The sequence below is a fragment of the Nyctibius grandis genome, chromosome 7 (genome assembly GCF_013368605.1).
Source record: "Nyctibius grandis isolate bNycGra1 chromosome 7, bNycGra1.pri, whole genome shotgun sequence".
Classification (NCBI taxonomy): Eukaryota; Metazoa; Chordata; class Aves; order Nyctibiiformes; family Nyctibiidae; genus Nyctibius; species Nyctibius grandis.
This window is the reverse complement of record NC_090664.1, coordinates 21611880-21617703: the sequence shown is the minus strand read 5'-3', so window position 1 is coordinate 21617703 and position 5824 is coordinate 21611880.

Below are 5824 nucleotides of genomic sequence, written 5' to 3'. Positions count from 1 at the left end.
TGTCTCAAGTTTTAAGAACTGTGACATTAACTGAGGAATGAGATCCCAAGCCTTAGCTGTGCTCTGATTTTATTAGTATGGTATAATGATAATCTCACAAGGAGCCTAATAAGTACATGAAAAAAAAAAACGCAGCTAAATGGGGGATGTGAAAATGTTCTAGCCCGGTGCTATTACATAGGTCTTATGCTTTTTTTTCTGCCTGTTCCATAATAGGATGTTTTGCAAATTCTTCTCTCAGCAGGTTTTGAACATGAACTTGCATTACTATTCTTACAAAATAATAAACAGCTTTGGGCTATAAAACCTCTCAAATTGTTTTCCACAGAAGGGATTTGCATGCTGACTCATTCCTACCCTATTTATAACCTATCGCCAAACCACTGCAACTGCAGGATTTCTAATAAAGCTATGGAAATTACATGCATTGCAATGGGAGTTGAATGCATTTACATTGGTTGTATTTTACCATTTCAAAATTTATGCCAGATTACCTTGTTTGTGCATGTCCGGACTTTAATGGTTATTTTTTATAGCAGAAAATAGTAGTTTCTGGTGGTATTCCCAGTAGAAGGTTTTTATGAATCCACCATATGGAGTATTACATAAAACTAAACTTGTATCAGCAGTGATTTTATGTAAAGTAAGACAGTGAACATTATCAAGAATTAGTGATTACAGAAAATGTCAGAAAACTTGAAATTTTATGAATGTGATTTTTTTTCCAGTTATTTTTAACTTATATTATTGGCAGTCCAAATTTCTGCTTTTTCATGCAGGAAAAATCTTCATTGTCTGCAGCAAATCCTGGGCACCTCAAAGAAATAACATTTACTGCAGCTGACCTTCCCTCCCTACCACCCCCCTTTAAGCTACCCTTCATGGAGTTGTGATGTGGGAGACATGTGGTGATTTATGCAGGAGAAGACTAAGGAGATCTGGAAAGTCTTCCTGTTTTTTCAAACACCCATCTCTGTCAGTTCACGTATTGTAATTACAGCTACTTTCTTCAGCATTGGTGGTAGAAGATAGCCTTTTACCTGTGCCTTCCTACAAATGGAAGGAGCAGACTTCTGCTAGCAAAAACTGCAGACAGGAAAAGTATCACAATTCTATAGGAGAACATGAAGATGAGCAAGGTTATTCTCATGGAAATATGTGTTTGCATAAGTATTGACATCAGGAGACTACACAGCTTTCTCAAAGAGCGCCTCGTGGATTTGGGAGTCATTCAGCCAGCAAAAAGAAATGTGCCATGAAAAGTAGGTAACCAGTCACACCAAGAGCGCAGCAGATGGTGCATCCATGAAGCAATTGTCACCACCAAGATCCTGGCATGTTCTGCAGGCTGAAATGCATCTGCCTCATTAATGAAGCAAGCACTTGGGTAGGGAATGTCTATGAAAATCTATATATGCTTGCGAATAAGTTGTAAACAGGCTGCGAGGTTTATATCTGGGATGTAAAGAAAAAGATGGAAAGAGGATAGGAAGAAGAGCCAGCTGTAGGTATCTAATCCTGCGTCTTTTGCTGGTCCCAGTCCTGGCAGAAACTACCAAGCAGCTCAAAGCAGGTTTTGACCCCAAGGCACAGTGCATTAGGGATGGTGACCCAGGTAAGCACTGCTTCTTTGCCCTTTTCCAATACCTGCGTGGCAGCTCGCTCATTACACCAAACTGGTTTAGGAATGAAGGCATAAGGCCGGCTCTGCCCACTGCAGGGAATTCACACCTAAAGGGAACTCTGAGTTTTCTAGAAGTAAAAAAGGGCCAAATCTTAAAGAACAGTCCAGCCCTTAGGACTAGATAACCATGTCTGTAGAATGGCACTAAAAGCTACCATATGGGTTTGCTATATAGCTTTATAGCACTGTGAACAGTGCAGAATTTCGTCTTGCTCCTTTTCCCACAGAAGGCCCTCTTGCTTGAGAGAGTCTTGAAATCAAAGAGGATTTCAGATCAGGCTGGCATATGTGTATGTAGACATATCCTGGGTGTCTGTCAACTTCTGAAACATTTCAAGGTCATGTAGGGCCGTTTTATCATCTTGTCTGACTTTTTTAGAACCCTGGTGCCTTTGTGGCTCAGAAAACTTCGTGCTTATACCTGTGGAAAGGATTCTGTGTGAGAGGGAGCTCACCCAGCCCTTTGCTCTGGGAGAAATCCTCAGCTGGGGTATGGGCTCAGAGACCTAGGGGTGCTACCATCGCTGTTCCCACCAGCTGAGGAGCTGCCTCTTGGCCTCCCTACTTATGTGAATCACACTCTCTTTGCTTTTTCACTAGCTGATGTATCATAGTCTTACATCTGTCTTCTCTCGATCTAAATTGCACACTAATACTGTACATTATTGATTAAATGAGTCTACAAATGTCTTTTTAATACTGTATGGGTTGATCAGTCTTCTCAGTTAATGTACAGCACCTCCAGTGGGCTTTAAAACCTAGTGAAGCAGCTTTTTACCAGATCTTACTGGGAAAGAAAAAACTGCATGAGAGGGCATGCTCACATGCACGCTGAGGTATGTGTTTTGGCAGTGAGGAATTAGTAATGATTTCACTTGCTATGCTAAAAAGCTCCCTGCGTTCACAGGTTTGGATTTTGATAATCACAACTGCTGATCTAACTCTTTGGAACTAAAAGAATTCATGGGAGATTGCTGTTATATACTCCAGTGCAAAGCTGCACTGTTAATAGTTGAGGTAGTTTAGCAACTAAATTGGTTTTTCTGAGATTATTTTGGAGGAGAGGTTTCAAAGCTTTTCTTAACTTTTTAAAAAATTTTTATATTCACAGGACTGAAATAACTGCATTTCCCAAGCATGACATTTGATGGTAAAAATAAGAGTATTTTGTCTGTTTCAAGTGATTTTTTACATTACATAAACAACATTCAGGAGTGACTCTAGTTTCTGTCTCAACTAGTTAATTATTGTGATTTTCCTTTTGCTTTCATTTCTTAAATCTAAATTCCTCTCTATCACCCTTCATGATTCAATCTGTATGCCAGTATTGGCCCACTTACAACATAGTAGGAAAAACACGTTTGTGTTTTGGGTAGGTGTTGTGTTTATCTGGTTTCATAGAATTATAGAAATTTGGGCTGAAAGGGCCTGTAGAGATCATCTAAATCTACACTGTTCTATTTTAAGCAAAAAGACAAAAATGAGGTTTTGTATGCACATATTTCCTGAAGTATGAACTTTACCTCAGATCTGCATGCCTAAGGCATTGCATAAAAAAAACGCAGAGCTCTAGTCCAAAGGAAGGGAGCTTGTGAGGATATTTGTCATTTCTTTTTGCACTTCTCATGATGGGCTTGGCCACAGAGGCACAGCTAAAATCAGTTCAAAATGTTTACCCTCCTTTGTCATTATTCAGATGGACATCTGCATTACCACCAAAAAAACCCCAACCTCTAAACAAATTGGGTCTGTATGGGTACATTTAGTCAGTACAAAGCTTTGAAAGGCAATTAAGTGCTTTCAGTTCTTAAATGGTAACTGTACTGGGACGTGGCAGACGCCCGGTGACTGGTGGATGAGCCTCTTGGTGCTCTCCTTTGGGACGCTGGATATAGCTTTGTGGTGTTTAGAAAAACAATGGAGAAACCAACAGTGAGAAAGAGAAGAAGCCTCAAGACAGAGCAGCAGAAGTGAATTAAATGAGATGATAACAGCTAGACTGGAGAGGTTGGAGAATGGCACAGCGGCAGGAATAATGTTGAGAAGGTGGCTGGTTGCTGCCCCGACTCCTGGGTGATGGGCAGCTCCAGAATCCACTTAAGACTTAAAAGATGGAAGAATTTACTTATGCTTCAGTAAAGCACCTTCTCCCAGGTAATCAGACATTTAGCTCCTTGTCAGATCCTTTGAGCCATAGATTAGCAATGAAAGAGTGATATTGCCACTATCAGCCCTGATGATTCAGCAAGGAGCAAAACATGACAGCCTTTCTAACAGGGCTGTTATTCAGACATATCACTCAGCGTCCGCACTCTAACTGCTCACTGGTTCAGAGTGTTAATGCTCTGCATATCGTGCTTAATAGAATTTTAAATTATTTTGATTAAAGTGTCAAGGGATGAGGATTTAAGATTGATCAAATCTACTTGCTTGTGCTGTGCCAGTTGTTAACCAGCCACTTCCAGAACGTTATTACGCAGGCTTAAGTGATATAACATTCAGACATGAGAAATATGAGGAAATATTTCTCCTAATTTCATACTGGAGGACTGAGAGGGCAAGGAAGAAACTAAGGAGATGTATTCATACACAGTGACTGACAGTGTCTCAGTCCTTTAATGGAAGTTGATGGGACCTTTACCATTGCCTTCTATTCAATGGCAATTCAACTGTGGATGAGCAATGACAAAAATCCAGTATGGAAAGCCTTCACTTCTTTGGCAGAGACTGTAAACATTAAAATATTATTAGATAATGAAGAAAATAAATAATGGAGGCTTGTCTGGCTGTGAAGACAGGTATCTGGAAGTAGAGTCAGTTAGCACTAAGTTCTTGCTTTGAAGCTCACTTGGTGGGGGCAGAGGTCTTATATGATGGTTGTTTAATTATGGCAACAAAGAATGAGTAGGAAGTTCCCATCACATATAGCCTTCAGCTAAAACAAAGTACTTCAGCATGGTGTAACTTTAAGGATGAAAATAAATCCACTGAAGCTAATGCAAGGAGAACGTTTTGCAATTCTTAAACGAGTTACATGTGCTTCAGGACATCCTCGGAATGGAACCTTGGCGTACACAGTGCCCAAATCATTGTCTCAGCTAGTGTGTTTGTTAATATTTTGACCTGAATCAGAGTCCCGTGGCCTGGACAGTGAATCTCTTTCTTGCTAAGAAACTTCTTGCTGCTCAGACTTAAGGGACATTAGCAATGCAGTGAAACCATAATCTATTCCAGTCCTATTCAAGGTGATGCGGAGTTCTTCTCTATTTTGCTTCTAAAATAAAGAATGACACTCTGTACAGCTCTTGCTATGTCATCTCATTAACAGATAATTGCTTAAAGTCTCAATAGACTTTGCATCCACATCTGTAAATGACCATATGGCACTTTAAGGTAGAATATCCTGGGCCAGACTGGTTGGTATGCTCTAGCTACCCATGTTGTTTAACAATGCAAAGCAGTCATAAACTCACCCTAAGTGGTTGGTTAAGTCAGATCTACAGCCACTTTGAGTGACAGCACTGCTGAAGCCACCTCACCTTGTGAGTTGTCAAAGTTGACCTGACACTGGGAATGAGAAAAACTTAAATAAATGGAAATCAGGTTAAAAAAAAAAAAAGGAATTCAAGGCTGGGGGACTATGGAGGTAGAAGCAACACTGAAGTCTTTGTGCTGTATTTCACAGTAAGGAACAACTTCCATCCCTGTGCACAAGTCAGGGTGCAGTGAGCACCTGGTCAGGGCTAAGTTGGCAGTGTTGCTGCTGCTGGATCAATACATAACCTGTGGCTGCTGCTATTGAATGTACTCAAATACCTTGTAAAACAGGGCAGATCTGCAAGTACCATGTTGAATAAGTAAAGGCATTGCCTGTCATTCATGGCCCTTGGGTCCTGGCACAACCAGGGAGCTAACGCTCCAAAGCCAAAGAACTTTGCTAGAGAAAAGTTACATCATAATTTACAGAGTAACCTTTACACCGTGAGGAAAAGGATTTTTCATAGAGACAAAAGACAAAGACCTGGATCTCATTGTGAAACTTTCCATTCCTTTTACTTCTGTCCCCATTTAAACGAAATAGGGGGATCCATTTGCAGCCAACAAAATTAGCTAAAAGCTACTCACATAAAGACTTAGATT